This window comes from Gallinula chloropus (genome assembly GCF_964237585.1).
Source record: "Gallinula chloropus genome assembly, chromosome: 2".
NCBI classification, from domain to species: domain Eukaryota; kingdom Metazoa; phylum Chordata; class Aves; order Gruiformes; family Rallidae; genus Gallinula; species Gallinula chloropus.
Window position 1 is genome coordinate 106,590,166 of NC_140086.1, and position 17,064 is coordinate 106,607,229.

General features: G+C 44.2%; 1 protein-coding gene across 3 annotated transcripts in view; it reads left to right on the forward strand.

Annotated features, from left to right (window-relative positions):
- The first annotated feature begins 529 nt into the window (after positions 1 to 529).
- COA1 (cytochrome c oxidase assembly factor 1) overlaps positions 530 to 17,064 on the forward strand; it is a 57,420-nt gene continuing 40,885 nt past the window's right edge. For 2 of the 3 annotated variants that reach the window (XM_084279954.1, XM_084279951.1), the window contains exons 1-2: positions 530 to 671; positions 12,099 to 12,315. The gene's annotated coding sequence lies outside the window, so the exon portion shown is untranslated. The remainder of the gene's footprint in view (positions 672 to 12,098; positions 12,316 to 17,064) is intronic. The other variant, XM_084279952.1, reaches the window with a different exon arrangement.

The window sequence follows — 17,064 nt, forward strand, 5'->3', positions numbered from 1 at the left end:
AGATGCCGAGTTCTCTCCGGGGATTAGACGGGAAGACGCATGCAGCAATTGTTGGGGTTTTTAAGTTTCTTTTAATGCGTATTTTTATGGTGTCCCCCGGTTTAGGGCTGGTAAAATAATAAGTCGCGACGAGAGAGAGCAGATCTCAAGCCAAGGCAGAAAATTCAGCTGGGTTTTGGATTGCCAGCACGGACCTGACAGGGTTCGGGTTACGGGCAGGGCTGCGCTTCGGCACTGCAGCGGGCCAGGAACTGCAGCCGCTCTTCACAGGCTTCAACCGACTCATCCCTACAGCCGGGGCCACAGCTGCGGGGACACCCACCACCTCCGGCGGGAAGAGCGAGTCGGCACAGACCGAGGGAACCCGCCAGCCCTGCCCTCGAGGAGCGGGACCCTCGGGAAATCCCCCTGGTTTACACACGGGCGAGCCCGGCGCCGCCACAACCGCCGCCACACTCTCCCCTCCCGCTCCCGCTCCTCGCCCCCGCCGCGGGCAGCGCCGCCCGGCAGCACCCCCTGCCGTGCCCCACCGGCATCGCAGGCCGCAGCAATGGCGGCCCCCTCGGCCCACGCGTGAGCCCTTCCGCCGACCGCCGCTGTTGTGAGTGGGGAGGGGCAGCCGAACCCGGGACGCGATTACGGCCGTTAAGGAGAGCGCCGCCGCCCTCTCGGTACGGGCTGCGCGGCACTCGGGTGAACCCTCCAGTTCGCTGGCGGGCTCGGCGCTGCACAAAATGGCGGCGGCGCGGGAAGGGCTGTGGGGCAGTCGGGGCCCCGCGGGTGGGAGGAAGGGGGCGCGGGGGATGGATTTGCACCGGGGGAGCTCTGTCAGGGCTCCGGTTCCTGAAGGGAACAGTGACTACGGGAGAACAGCAGACACAAAGGCGGTTGGGATGAAAGGAGGGGCACTAACCGGGTGTGGAGCTTGCTGCGTGGGAAGCGTTGCTGAGGTAGTGAGGAGTCTTGGATCCCCAAGAGGATGAACGAGTGCAGTAATCACACACACATCACCTCGCAGTGGGACTGCCAGAACCACATTAACGGTCATTGCACTTTAAATACCCCTCGCCCGCTTTTAGAAGTGAGATGTGAGGCAAATTTATCCAGCAAGCACAAAAAAAACCCCCTGATACACAGAAAATACCTGAGCTGCGGTAAAGACCTGCTCCTCTAATGCTGGTTTCACCCACTTGATTCTAGAGACAGTGCTACCCAAAGGAGCACTGCCAGCTCCCACATGGGTGGCTTTGAGGTGGAGGCAGCACAGGGTGCCACTGCTTCTGCCCCATGGCCAGCAGGCACAGAGGGTGGTAACATGGCAACCCTTGGGCTGAGGTGAAGTTTAAAACAAGGACAGGCCCACGGTGCCCTGCACTGTGGAAAGCCCGGTAGCAGAAGCGCAGCTAGCACGAATTGTAAGTAAAGAAAGTGACTTGCTGTAAGATCCATATAGGAGAGAAACTAGTCAGATTTGCCTCGTCATTCATGGACAGCTTGTGAAGTGATTGAGTAGTCTTGAGCTTGTTTCATATTGTGACACCGTGAAGAAAAGGAATCACTGTTTCCTTCTCTAAAAATTGAAACTTCAGTTTAAGCTACTCTGGTCACTAAAGCAGACAAGGGGTTCCCCTGGCCCTTCTTACTGGCAAGTCTCATCCCTGCTGCCTCCCAGCCTAGTGGGTTTTGACTCAAATCAATTACGTTCTACTGATTCACATGAACGCTTCAAGCGCAAGAAGGGAGCGGGTAGCAGGATATATAAGAGTGAACTGGATCGCTTCTTTTAGAGGCAGTTTTTGATAAACTCAAGTGTTGAAAGAAAAAAATCGGCCTCTCCTTTAGGCCAGCCTCACAGGCTGGTGTAGTAGCAGGCAGTGACAGCAAGGTGGCCCTATTCCACTGCCCAGCTGTTCAGCGTGCTGTATGTATCTCTACATCAGGTCATCATCAGTCGGGCTGTTTTGAAAGTTGGTTTTCCGGTGTATCGCTACTTTCTGGACACAGCATACACTGCGGCTACACAGTCCAGAAGAAGGGAGGGAAAAGGGGCATGTGCAGCCCTTCCAATAACAACTCACAGCTGTGCTTAAATGCAGTGTTAGGCTGCATCTACTCTTCGTTTTGATTCTAAGCTTTGGCTCAAATTTGAGCAGTAAACTGATGCTTCATAACGCCTAGTAGACTGTGTTATGGGTTCACAAACTTGACTGGGGGTGTGGTATGGAAAGATGCGTGCACATTGACAGATAACAAAATACTGCTACTTTGGCAGCTTAGTGACTAGAGATTGCTTTGTCTTAGTTAACACTTGACAAGAATGGCTGCCCTCACTATCTCACCATAATAAATTAAGGTGCCAAAATATTCATAATCAGCCAAATTGCATTAAGCACAAAGTGCAAATAAAAGTTATCTTCAACAAGCAGTATAGCAATTTTAAAGTTGTTGCGTTTATTCCCCTGAGGAAGAAAGGAGTCAGGGTGAAGAGGTTAGTCAAACTTAATGTATGTTTTTCTTTTTGTTAGGTGAGCTTTAATATAGACTAGTGTAAATTGAATGAAAAAAGCATGCAGAATGGAGATAAGGAGCTTTTGGGATTAAAAGAAAAAATAAACCCCAAACCCTTCATTACTTTCTTACAGCTTTTTCTAAATAGTACTTTGCTGTTGCAGTTCTGAAATTAATGAAGTGTGCATGGATTATTGCTGCACGTATTTTACTTCAAAGCTGTTTATTCCCCAGAAGTCAGAGGCTTTGCGTGGCTGTTAATATAGTACTTTCCAAGCCACTTTTCTAATACAAACTTCTGAGTTTTGACTCAGTGCCAGATGAGCAAAAGGAGCAAAATAACATCCTTACCTTTGCAGCTGTGACCACAACATAAAATCGAGCAGGAGGAAGAGCTGATGCTGGGGGTTGTTTTCACTACACTTAAGGCACCTCACACAAAGAGACAGGCAAGCACATGCCCTCCCTAACGTCGTGGCTGCTAGGGCACTTGACCTTTCTTTTATACCTGCCACAGTTTAGGCAACACAGGTCAGTGCAATTTACCTGTTAAGAGACATGGCTCCATTCAAGCACTGTTATTGCATGGTAGTTTCTCTTATTTGCCTGCACTACTTTACCTGTCTGCAGCACAGCCCTCAGAGCAGCTCCAGGGATGGTTTGGTGGCAGCCCAACTTGTGGTTGTTCTGAGAGTTAGGTAGATACAGATCTGGAGGCCACATCAACTCTAGTCTAACTTTTATGCAGGCACCTCACTGCTTATCCAACTTCCAACCCTCCAAGTGCCGCAGAAACAGAAGTCAACAGCGGATGTGCATGAACACTTGATCTGGAAATGTCTGCAATTTCAAGTGTCTCTGTGTGGGGAGGGTTTAGCTGGAATTTTTCTGTTTGTCTGTAATGCTGTTAGTGACTCAGTCTAAGGTTTTGAGCTCTGATTTTGCATAACTGTGGAGGTTGCAGAAAAGGGCTGTATTGTTCTCGGTTTTTGGGCGTAAGCAGCAGTTACACGACTATAAATCTGCAGTCTTTTTTCCTACTCAGCATTATCATAGGGAATAGAAACTGTTTGAGGGTGTACTTCTGAAGTTACTCAATACACAAGAAAACTTGACATTTTGCTAACACAGTTCCAGCTGTCAGTCTAGCATTACTTCTTAGTCTTTTCCCTGTTGTAAGCAATTTGAAAACCATCACCAGCTACTTACACCAACATTTGCTTTTAAGCATGTTTCGGGGATGCTTTCTGGTGTTAAGAGTGTCTTTTTACATCTGGTGGGGTGGTGGTATTTTAACAACTGCACAGCCCCAGTAACAGTTGTATTTAAACTTCCGCCCCTGCCCCCCGCCCCCACCCCTCCCACCCCCCTTCCCTCAGGGCAGAGTAATTTGCTTTTCTTAGTATTTACATATTTTCATTAAGTGTTTTCACAGCATAATACCAGCTAAAATATATGGTCCCTGTTTCTGAAGCTGAGTACTTTGCATATCCTCGGTACAGAGTAGATAATTTGGAGGGTTTTACCCTGCCTTTCTCACCCCTCCCTACACCAAATAAAGTCATCCATGCTATTTATTTGATCACTACACTAAACATAGTACTCCCAATTATCCATTACCTAAAAATGGATTCTGCCCTCATATTAGACCTCTCACAGATCAAACTGGAGGCACGTGAACAGGGAGTGTTTTCCTTTCCCATATCTGTAGCTGTATCTGCTTTGAAGCATGGCTTTGTAAGCTTCTCCCATTAACTAACAAAGAGATAGAAATCTTCCACATCCCTGTGTGCCTTCTCCAGATGTGGATTAACTTCATTAATGGCAGCAGTAATCTCCCAGACTGTCTGGCAGGTGTTGATCTACACTCCAGCAGTAGTGTAGATTCTCACTTTGGTGATGTTAAAGGAGTTAGAGCCAAGAGTGCTTTTAAAGCAGATTGTCTCCATGTACTGTACTTTGACCTGAACTTGAAGCTTTCCTTGGGATGGACCACCTGAGGCTGCACCACAGAATGCCTAACACTCTCCTCAGCTCACAGGTGGGAAAGTCCATGAGAGCAGGCAAGAGCCAGTCCTAACAAGTCACACACAAAACCCACATAGTGGGAACACAGCCCTCAGTATCAGGTATCTTGATTTAGACCTGTACTTATTCCTGATGTAGATATAGCCAGCAGTAATTACAAGAGAGATCAGTCTAGCATTAAAATAATTAGAAGTTGATGTACTGAACTCTGCCAGAAGGAAGACCCATAGGGAACAGGAATATCCATAAGGAAGTTTGATCCAACAGAAGTCTAACACAGTCCCAAAGATCTCAGACCAATGTTTCCCAGTCTCCGAGTATTCATACAGGAGTCTCCACAGCTGGCTGTAGGGTGATGATGAACACCACAAATGCAGAGTGTAAACAGCGAGTGTCACGCTGAGATCTGGGCTACTTGAAAAACACATGCTCATCCAAACGACACTGATTTTAACGTAACACGACAAATCATTCACCTGAGGCTGGGAAATGTATGTCAAGCACTTATGAAGTAGGAGAAAACAAGAGGGTGCTCAGAATACAGAGATATCTGCAGATACAGGGCACTAGGCTGCCTAACCAGAGTTCGCTGTGGCATGTTGTAGGTACACAGACTAACTGTAAAGCAGGGTTTTGTGTCCTGTTCATGGCATAAGAGAACCACAAAAGCGGTGTTGACGTTAAACCCAGGTACAGAAAGGGAAGTTAGAAAGATGGGAGAACTGCAAGAACCTTCTCTGGAAAGCACGCTAGGTAAGAGTGATCAGGCTTGATGGGAAGTGCTTAGAGGCAATTCAGATGCTTACCGTATAGGTGTGGGGGTTTAGAGGTTGCTGCTGGGGCTGCTCTTCACCCTACTGGGGGACAAACGTAGGTTGAAAAGTAGGAGAAAGCCAAGTTAGCCAGGGAAAAAGTCAAGGATAATATAGATGGACACACAGTGAGGAGAACAAGCCATAAAACACCTTATTTAGCAGCACTGTGTTTTTCTCAGAGATCTTAAAATGAGGAACATTTAAGAACATTAAGTATTTGTCTTTAAAAGTCCTTCAGGTCTTATCAGCTCAATACAGACATCGCTCAGTAGATGTCTTTGACTTACATAAAGCCTTGCATGCTCTGATCTCCTGTATCATTTTCTGCTGGCCTCTCCACAAAATTAGACTCTCCAAAACCCACAGTAAGCGTTTTTTCAGTGGCCTTCCCTGCAAGCAGCCTGGCCAAGCAGTAGGCAGTAATTTTTCCTCTGTGCTGCCTGACCACCATTATCTCCAGACATCATAAAGGTGAACTCTAAAGAAACACTTGCCACATTTGATGGGGCTGATTCTCCAGTAAGCAAGTTACAAGTGTTCAGAGGAAGGAGACATATCCTGTGTAGACAAGTGACATGGTATTGTCTTCACGTGACTTTAAAGCATCAAGTATTTAACTTTCAGTTAATAAAAGTTTTAGGCTTGAGTCTTTGCCTTGGCCTCTCTGCATTGTCTCTCCTTGGGATGCAGAGAGCTGCAACATGATGTAGGTCATACACTAACCCATTTTGACTGCTGAGTTTAGATGGAAGAATGATGTTGCTTATTCCACTAGGACTGAAAAGCAGCTGCCAGTGCTTAGAGCTACAGCATAAGCTGCTGCAAGAAGTTTATGAAAGTCCTTTGTCAAATAGAAAGCAGAGAATTGCATGTGAGTTATTAGAGCTGCAGCTATCTAAACTTAATCCTGGCATCCAGGAACGTTTCCTTGGGTTTTACTGGGTATGTAGAGTTACGAACACAGTTGTACAGGCACTGAAAAAATTAAAACTTACATGCTTAAGAGCCTGAAATACAGTTAGAAAGATACAGCACACTAGCACAAATGAAGAGAGAAAGCTTATATGTGTAACTTTGTCACTACCTTTGTTCTAGGCAGCTGTATAGAGACATAGGTGCTTTAGAAGGGCTGGTGTGCTATAGTACAAACCTTACCTTAAGAAATAGCTTACAACAATAAATAGCTCCTCTAACATTTCCTACACTGTATAGTACATTAAGCCATCACACACCACTTGAAAAAAGGCTCACTAAGAGCCCCATAGACACCAAATAACAGGCTTCAATCAATTAAAAAAAATAAACCCCAAGTTTTGTATGCTAGCAAATTTTCATTTTATTTAGCTATAGACGCCTACTGTAAAATTATCCCTCTTAAAGCTAGAAACTCCCAGGCACCTTCTCTCAAACTTTGATGCCTCTCACCTGCTACTTTTTATAGCCCTTCTCCTTTGAGCCTCCCAGGTGCAAAGCTTCCAGTTGAAAAATGTGCTGTTTAACTCTGCCTTATCCAGAAGTGATGAGTAGTATGTTTCTTTTAGTCTTTTTCCTGTTAGGTGTGGAGGATTAATTCTGAAAAAATAAGTTGTCTGAATTTTTGTTCCTTTTTTTCCAGTCAGGAATGAATTACAAATTCCACAGACTTCTGAGTAAATGAATTTAACTTCTGGGGTGTATATGAGTTACAACCACTGTTAAATACAGAGTATTTTCTTTCCTTCTTTACTACAGATTCTACAGTGATCTCCACACTGCTTCCATTTAATTGGGGTTTTGCCACCAACTTAAATAGGTAGCTCAGGTCCAAATTCATTAAGAGAATGGAAAGATTTACTCCAAATACGGGATGTAGTAGAAAGATGATAAGAAGCTGAGCAGTTGTTTTTACATGGTGAACATGCCCTAGCTTGATGAGGTTATTTCCTGAATATAAACTGTAAACAAGTAACTGCACAGTCACAAACCTGTGTATTGGGTGCTGGATGCGTCTCTTGGAAACGATGACAAAAGCTAACAATCTTCATTGTGCTGCAGTTGGTGAAACATTTTCCATGTACTTGGATAGAGCCAGGGTTTTGCTGTAGGCAATTACTCTCTGGCTTTGCAGGAATTAATGAACACTGCACAGTAAATTCCTCTGGAAACTGTTTTAGCACCTCTCTCCAGTTCTCCCTTTTCCTTTAAGATAACTGAGTTTTGAAACACTTTCTTGAATCACCTTAATCTCCATTCCCCTTTTAAATGAGAAACTGAATGAATATCCTTCCAGCGTTCTGGTTGAGCAACACCACTGGCATCACTTTTACACTGTACTAGTCATAATGCACTCTAGTATGATGTCTTCCATCAGAATTTCAAAGCACTTAACAAATATTAAGTATTGCGTCTCTGTGAGCTAAGTAATTAATTTTATGTCAACACCATGTAAAGGAGAGGGAAGGGTGGGTTCTCACATTAGTGCATAGCCTCTTACTCATTTACAGTTATTTTCATCGCAGGTGTCTAGGTCTGAAATAAGTTTCTTAATGCAGCTTTTGTAGTGGCCACATTGACAGGAATGTTTGTGAAGCTGAACTGCGTGGTACCTCTCATACTTCCATTATGTGAAAGTATGTCCTCTCAAATTTCTTGTAAAACAAGAGTTAGGGTAAATCAAGTCAGTAGGGAAGACAGGTGAAGAAGTCGACACTCCAGCTCCCAGCCCTGCCTTCAGTTCACCAGAACAGGTGTTCCTAAACTTCTCTTGTCCTGTGTTTGATCTTCTACAAGCAGCAAAGTACTTTCTGGGTGTTGCACGCTTCCTTTTCCCAGCACATTTACACTTTCTGCCTGGAAATCACATTTAAGCATTTTGAGGACTTCATAAATTTGTCTGGGCTTTCCGGATGTCTGGTAGCTGTAGGGAGCAGACACTTCTGAACTACTTGCTCCATGTCTGGAAACTCTGGACCTTAGCACTGTGAGCATGTGGTGCAGTTACAGAACATGAAGCAGCCTGGCAGGAGCAGCTCTGTGTGTGTGCTGTGCAGTCCCACCATGTACAGTAAGTGCAAAACTCTTCAGTAGATACATTGTGCAGCTACCATGACTCTGTGCAGTCAGCCCCACGCTTTCACAGGGGAACTGTGCAGTTATTTGCATACGGGTTACACATCCCCTGGCTCCTGGGTGTGATGCAGCTGCAGCTGCTGCATATGCACATACTTTTTTCTACACAGGAAATCCTCCACAGACGTGAGAGATTCCTAGCCCCTTAGTGTACATCCTTATTTCTGCACTCCTCCAAAGCAGCATTGACCAGGACCCATACTTGTTCCACTTCGCCCTTCACTTCCCCCTTCACATCTAATGACAAGTCCTTGCACTAAGGTAGGGCTTCCATGAGACACCCTGGGACAATTTCACTTTGCGAGCACTTTGTCAGTCCCCAGACCTTTGCCCTCCCAGGTCCTGGGCATCCTGCTGCTTACTTTGCGCTGGTTCTAGCATTTGTTGGATCCTCCTTTAGACACTCTGACTTATTAGCCTGGAAGAGAAATAGCAGGAAGGTGGACAGTTTTCTCTGGAATAGCGGGGTAAATCAGGTGACAGAATGACTGAAGGTGTCCAGTGCAGACCCACAAAGATGACAGAGGGAGTGGAACATACTCCTTATGAGGACAGGCTGAGGCAGCAGGGCCTTTTTAGCCTAGAGTAGACTGAGGGGTGACCTCATTAATGTCTATCAATATGTAAAGGGCGAGTGTCAGGAGGATGGAGCCAGGCTCTTCCCAGTGATGTCCAATGACAGGACAAGGGGCAACGGGTGCAAGCTGGAGCATAGGAAGTTCCATGTGAATGTAAGGAGAAACTTCTTTACTGTGAGGGTGACGGAGCACTGGAACAGGCTGCCCAGAGAGGTTGTGGAGTCTCCTTCTCTGGAGACGTCCAAAACCCACCTGAACGTGTTCCTGTGTGGCCTACTCTAGGTGATCCTGCTCTAGCAGGGGAGTTTGGACTAGGTGGTCTTTCAAGGTCCCTTCCAACCCCTAACATTCTGTGATTCTGTGATCAGAATACCCAAGCTGCTGCATTTGCAGCTGGGAGGCTGGGAAAGAGACTGAGATGTGTGACCTCACACTTCTGCAACAGTGACTTGTTAGATCAGTTTAGCTGCCTGTGAAGTGATAGTTTGATTCTTTTACAGAACACAGGCCCTACTTTGCCTCTTTTTCTCTTCCCCTTGTCATTTATAGCTGTGTCATTCAATCTGGGGAAATTCGGGTGGATTCACAGTTTTTGTCACACTGCCACATGAGAATCATATTTTTGGAAGAGTTGGCAGGGATTTTCTACATCAAGGTCTTACAGGCAATTACATACAAACTTTATTATACTTCTGTGGCCTCAAACCAGTTGGGTTGTTTGACCCCAGTTATTTGTGTGTTGGAGGCTAAAAGCATTTCTATCTTCATGTTCATAAATCTTTCTGCTTTTTAGCCATGTCTCTTCTGATTCTAAGGTATCCTGAAAAGTAGCTTTGAATCCCTTGTTTTGCTCCTTTGAAGTAGTACTTAAAGCTAAATGCAGCTCCCATAGTGCTGTGGAAACTGCTTTGAAATTAGACAGGAATTTGAGAGGCTCCTGTTGGCTGCCTCAGAGAGTATGCTCCTCCCAACCTCCTGGAAAATCCATGTTTAAAAACAAAAATATCTTTTTTTTTTCCTACTGCATAACAATCAGCTGGATTTGAGCTGGGAGAGCAGAAAATCTGAACGGAATGAAATTCTGATTACTCCTTCAGTATGGTTTGAGAAATGATGGAAGACTTCAGCACATTAGTAAAGCAGTTTAGACACCCATCTGCCGGAGTGGTGGCGTGTGGAAGATCAAAAGAACCTTCTCATCTGCTTGACACACACACCCCCAGTGTTCCTTCATTAATGGCATAGTTCTAGCGTAGGTTATAACTGTATACATTGTCCAACAAAGCAGTGCCATGAAGTCCCCCGTTTGTAGGGAACAGAGGGACCAGGAAAAAAAAAAGAGCCTGGTTGATTAAAGCATTCTCAGCAGCTGAGAGCATCACCAACTCTGACAGGGTTTGCTGGGAACTTAGAAAGGGTGGGCAGAATAACTGCGTACCACCGTCTTCGTTTGATTGTGTTGCTCAGAATGAGTCCCCCACTGGTGGAATAATTCCTGATAAAAAGCATTCTAGCTTTCAGAAGTCACGCACTCAGAGCACACACAGTGGGGGGGTGTTGAAGTATCAGTTCTCTATAAAATATATGGTAATTAATGGTTTGGGGCTGCCCATCTGTTTTGGTGACAGAAAGTGGAGGTCTAAGTAGATGTATTTTAAACCAAATATGACCCATTTCAGGTTTGGAAGAAGAAAGGGGGTCCGTCCTTTCCTGACGGAGGGAAGGGACAAAACCCATTGCGTTTGTCCTTACATTCATTCCATAGGGGTCTCTCTAAAGACCTAAACTTCAACTGGAAAGCAGACAGCACTTGCTTTTGCATTTTTAGAAAATAAATCTCCTCATCTCTAGCTTAGGTAAACCCCAGTTGCAATGAGGGTAACTGGGAAGATTCCAGATCAAATTTGTTCCTGGCATGGTGGCATTGACTTCGTGGCAGTGCACCAGCAACGAACCTAGCCCTTTCTCTCTGTGAAAGCGAAAGTGTGTTAGCCAGTTGTTTCAGAAGCTCGCAGACTAGTGTGCCTTTGGATTGTGCACAGCTAATCCTCTTTATCCTTTGCTGACTGTAACCTGCTTAGTCTTAGATGAAATGTATTCGCAGTCTTTTCGTGAGCCTGATCCAAAGCCGGTTGAAGTTAGTGGAAAGAGTCCAGATTTTTTTCAGTAGTTTTGGAGCCTGTTCTATATGAACAGCTGGTCCAGCACTGAGTCTTCTAGCCGAAAGACAAGGAAAATAAGCAGCACCAAACCACACTAGACTTGGTGATGTATTAAAGATATAAATGAAAGTAATGTGAAACTTGTAAAACCAGACTGGACAAAATGCTCTAAAACATGCTGCAGGGAGCAGTCTAGTGCTAGCAGGGGAATAAGTTAGCTATTTAATGATTTCTTTTCCATAGTTTTTACTTTTCCATGTATTCTGTAATGTAACAGTACTTTTTTTTCCTTAGGCAAATAGCTGCCAGACAGCAGCACTGGAATGAGAACATATATAGTGTTTGCTTTTATCTTACATTACAAAAGAAGTATGAATACCTTGTGTTATTCCAAATATAAAATTACAGGTGTCAAATCATTTGATGCTTTAAGTGCGGTGCCAGAAAAGTAATCCAGCAAAAATAGCTATGCCCTCTTAGATCTGAGCTGTTAGTATTGTTATTACAGTTCCTTACTTGCACGGTTCCAGCAGTGTAAGATGGCACAAAACAAGTGTAAGAGACCAGCAAGAAACTTGCCTGGAATCGCCCAGAGCACAGAAAATCAAGAGGATAGAAACAAAGTAAACAAAGTAAACAAAGTAAACCTAAAGTGAAAATCTACCTGGTCTGCTTTACAATTGGTTTGAGCTTTAAAAAGGGCATTAAACAAATGTGGTTTAACATCTTATGTTGTGATTCTTAGCCAGAGATCTCAAAGAATTAAAGCAAAGGATAACTTATGCTTGATTTTGGATAAGTATGGGGTTGACCCTCTGTCCTAAGGATCATACCATTTAAACAGTAGAAAAATATTTAGCTGGAAAGGTGAAAGAACTTTTTTCATTTTCGTGTTACAGGTGACTGAGATGGTTTGACTGGGTTTGGACGGTTTGGATTGAGATGTCAGCGGCTGCATTGCCTGTGGCAGAGAACCCCTAGCTGCTGTCAAGAGCTTTACATGCAAGCGCCATCCTTTTGGAGCTGAGTAAGCCTCGAGGAAGAAGCCTGCTGTGGGCCTGAACTAAGGCGGGAGATACCAGCACAGGACTTAGCGGAGCACAACGCAGGTTATTGGTATGTGAATTTCTCCTCAACAGAGCACGAGGAGCCACACACACTTCGTGCAGCTCCTGCAAATTAATACTTTTGTTGTCCATTCCACAAAATCTAGGTCTGAAGAAAATCTCTTCAGTGGATTATTTCCCTAAAGGGTACAGAAGATTCACTGCAGTGAATATTTTTTCCAGGCCTCCAGAGCTGTAGTGAAACCTGGACAGAGATAGCCTGGTTTGCTAAATTGGGGACATGCTGCTTCTGTCATTATAGTTGTTAAGCTTATTAAAGGGCATAGCAGCTGACAAGTGAATCTTTTGTCCCTGAGAAATCCTTAGAGTTTATGATAAGTGAAAAGCAGTTCATGTAGAAGTGAACTTTTACTCATCAATTTATGTGTGTTTCCAGATGAGATGTGTATACTTGCATGGTGATAATCAGAACACATTTTACTTGTAATTTTCAGGATTAATTTTGGCTGCCTTAACAAACGCTCCCAAGAAAATTGTTCCTTTGCCTTACTACTTGAAAAGTATATAGTCATATCCATTGTCCACACCAGCATTTTAAGTAACATGTAGGGTGTGGTGGAGTGCATAGTATGCCATTACACAACAGGGCAAATCTTGATGCTGAGACTGCAGTTGTGTTAAAAGGTCAGAAATGACAAGGCCATGTAGTGTACCAAAGATTGCCTGTCCTGTCAGAGATAAAAGGGGTTAGCATGTGTCACTTTACAGAAAAACTTTTAGTTTTGTTGCCCTTTTTTTCTTTGCAAACCATACACTCATGCTGAATGTAAATGCCTCATGCTGCAGTGAGTAAGTTTGGTTTAGGTTCCTTTTTCATACAAGTTTCATTCCTATTAATCTGTTAAAAGACTCTATACCAAAACCCAGGACCAGCTATGCAGGATAGATTGGGGTTTTTTTTTATAAATTGAAAAAAGAAATATAATTTTTTCAGAAGAAATTGAATTTTTTTCAGAAATTGAAAAAAACCCCACTGCAGTAGGTCTGTCAGTCAGTAGATCAGAGGATGCATCTAGTCTACCTCGGTATGCTGTAACGTGAGCTATTTGTTCAGTAGTTGGCTCTAGTTAACTAACATGACTATTCATTCTAAAATAAGCACTCTGGCAGCCTTTGCTCCCAGGCAAATACTTGTTCTGCTACAGTTCTTTCTCAGCTCAGTTGCCTCTGATCCCCTTTGCAAGTGCCGAAGTTGTTAGCCTTTGTAGTCATGAGAGTTAATTACCACTCATTTTGTTCACTTTTCTGCATGTCCAAAAGCTTTTATGTCCTTTACACAGTTTGGGAGTGGAAAGACTAGCCTGCGTTAAGGAACAGTTTCTTGTGCAATGTATGATTAATAGTTGCCAAGAAGTGGTCTGCCACATGCCTACTGGCAGGTTGGTGGCGGTGCAGCTGCACTGCTAATTACATAGCCGGGCTGGTTGAGTATGGTGCATCTGACAGTGGAGATAGGCTCCGGGGCCCAGCAGATCGGGGTTAGGTAAACTGGGCCACCTGGGAAATGGTGGCTTGTTGTGGCATCTGGGGACAGATGAGATGGATCTGCTGGGGATTGAGGCTGGACATGTGGAGAGTACAGCTACTGGCTGTGATACAGGACAGTGAGTAAGGAGCAGAGGAAGAAGTTAATAGCAGGCTAAAGCAATTTGTGTAGCAACCAGCTGTGCTTAGCGTGGCCCTTTGGTATTGGGCTGGACTCCCTTAGCTTTGGGAGTGGTTGTGGTAGTAGGAGAAGAGCCTATATTATTGTTTAGCTTTCATATCAGTCCAAGAAAATTAGGTTTATCTCTCAGTCCAAAAGTATTGTCCTCACCAAAGCCAATATTCAAACACAGTGCTCTTCAGGGGTTGTGGCCTGCAGTAGCAGGAAGTTCAGCAGAGACCACATAGTTTTAGCATCTTTAATCTCTTGAGGTTTTTTACTTAAATTATGTTTTTCCTCTTCAGCTAAATAAACCGTAGCGAAAAGCCTTTCACTGTGTGCTAAGATATTCTCAAGTGCTCTTGTTTCCAAGGGTGACTTTACTGGGGGCAGCGATGCAGTCTCAGAACAGAGTTCTTACGTGTCCCAGTTACAGATTTACTTCCCATGCTGCTGACAGCTTGTTTTGTGGAAGAAAAAAGGACAAAATAGCAAAACAAAATGCAATGCACGGCCCGCACAAGAGAGAAAAAACAGACTTACTGTGCTACAGAGGAAGTGTCAAACACAAACATTTCAAAGGAGGAAAGCTTCTAGTCTTCACCTACATGATAAAAATCCTTTTAAAAGAATAAGTTACATAACTGTAACTATTTTTAAGCTTTAAAAGTTTCCTGTTTAATACCTGTGGGATAAGTCTGTGCAGCTAGCTGGAGGCCAATTTTAACCTTGGACCATTGAAATCTGTTGACCTGTGGTTTGGTACAGAGCTGGCCATTGTTTTTTTTCCGGATTTGAAATAAGGGATATCTGGGAAACCTCTAGCACTTACCCGCTGGCCCCCTTCCCCCCTCTCCCCCCCCTCCCCAATAAAATCATGTGACTGACTCTGTGCTAGACCTGTTTTACTTAGCTGCCTAGTTTTGCCAAGTAGCCAAATACTGTAAACATTGCTTAATTAGGCACGTGTCAGACTTAGAAACTCACCATGATGCTTTTATACTGTATCCGTAGATATTAAGAGAACCTTAAGTGCATGTGTAGTTCCGGAGCTGTTTCCTTCTGGTTTGAGACTGAGCAGCAGTTGTGGAAAGAGAAGGCTGAACTGGGGTGTTCTGCTCTTGAACAAACAATTTTATTTCTAAAGCAAAGTCTCATGGCAATGCACTGCAGGGCTCATGATTCATAAAGCTGCTCGAGTGCTGCAGGGAGCTGTCTTGATTTGTGGCTTATAAAAACAGGAGTTTGCTAATAAATGCATTCTTCAGAATTACAGCCCAGCACATTCTTAAAAGTGGAGTTCACACCTTTGTCTTGAACAGTAGCCTCCTATGATTACTGCATACTGTGCTTTTATAATAGGTGAGAGAGCTTCCTCCTGGCCACTTAGTTGTGGAGAAAAAGAATTGGGATGACCAAGTCTAAAAGGTGTAAAACAAATAGCAGAGCCATTGACGAAACAAGTTGCTTTAAGCACATTCTCTATTAGCCTGAGTCATTGGTCTTCAGATGTTTATTCTCTTCTTCCTCCTCCGGCTTTCCCTAAGCTGCATTACCAAGCACTGCGGTGACTGCAAGTAGGGGTGTGTTACGGGGCCGCTCCTGCGAGCAAGCAGGGATGGAGAATGTGGGGACACTGAGACACGGCGCTGAGAACGATGACTGGAGCCCAGGCTGCAACGTTGCCAGAGTCAAGCATTGCCTCTTAAGGCAGGCTCTGGAAGGATGTGCCCAATTAGTTCAGCAACTCCCTTGATGTCTCTGCGCTGTACTGCCTGCTCTACCTCCCATCCCTGCAATTGCCCCTGTTGCTCCCTCCTGATGCAGGCGTTGGTCTTAGGGAGTTCCAGGCTGGCTGTTTCTCTCCCTGTCATCTCCCCATCCTTAGAGCTGGGGTTTTCTGTTTTAAATCCAGAACCTTGAGCAGAAAATGTATTCCCTGCTTATGAAATGGAGTGAGTAAAACATACCTTTAAATGTACTTCTGGCAAGAGAATCTGAGACCTGCAGGAACAGATCAGAGTGAAGTGTGGTAAATAGTGAGAATCCACAGTAACCAAATTAAAATATAACCACCTTATATTTTAAAACCAAGTAATGCAGGTGAGCAGATGTAATTTGGTAAAGATTAAAAGACACACAGGAATTGGTTTTCCAGAAATACTGAAGTGTTGCTTAATTGTTCATGGTGCACAATTTTTTCTGAAGTCAGCTCAATATGTAGTTTTGAGGATGTTATTTCTAGTATGTCCTGAGCTCAGGAATCTACCTTTGACAGTTTGATTTCCTCACCAGAACATGTCAGAAATGTTTTCTTCTCTTAGCATATCTGTATATGCATGTGTGTTCATATATGTACCCATGTGTGTCTATCCCACTATTAATAGTGAGCATTAACTATAGGCATCAGGGATAAAATGGACTGTAAAATGTTTGTGCCATCTGCCCAAACAGCAGACTGGCTCCAAGAAGAGTACTCAGATGTTTATGAAAGCTAGATTGGGTGATGGCTGTGAAGTTTCTGCGTGGGGGAAAGAAATAATTTATCAACCAGCAAACTTTTTTAAAAATCTGAAATTTTTGCTATCTGATATGCTGTCTTTCAAATGCAGAATTTCAGTTTTCTGCTTTATAAGCACTGCATTGGAACAGCATGTAGATCCAGAAAAACAAAGTTAATGGCATGAAAAAATGTTTTGATATGTTATCCTATTCAAGAGAGGATTCCTCACTCCCCCATAGAAGAGAGCTGTGTGTCAGCACGGGCTGAGGCTGAAGTGAGCCCAGTTTAGGTGGCAGCAGCTGTGTCACTGGTTTTGCTCTTCCATGAGAACCACGAGGGGACAGCAGCACCAGGGGCAGCATTAGGGTGGCAAATTTGTAGATGAAAGAATACAAATTTGATTCCAGTATTGGTTGTGCTGTTAGTCAAGTTCAGCCAATTGCGTTTAATGTTGAGCAAAACCCAGAGCCTGCTGGAGCCAGTGGGAGTTTTGCCATCAGCTTCCCTGGGGGAGTAGGATTTTGCTTGTTGTTAAATTAGCCATATCTTCCTGGGAGCATATGGGAGAAAATGCAAAGGTTTTGAATTGA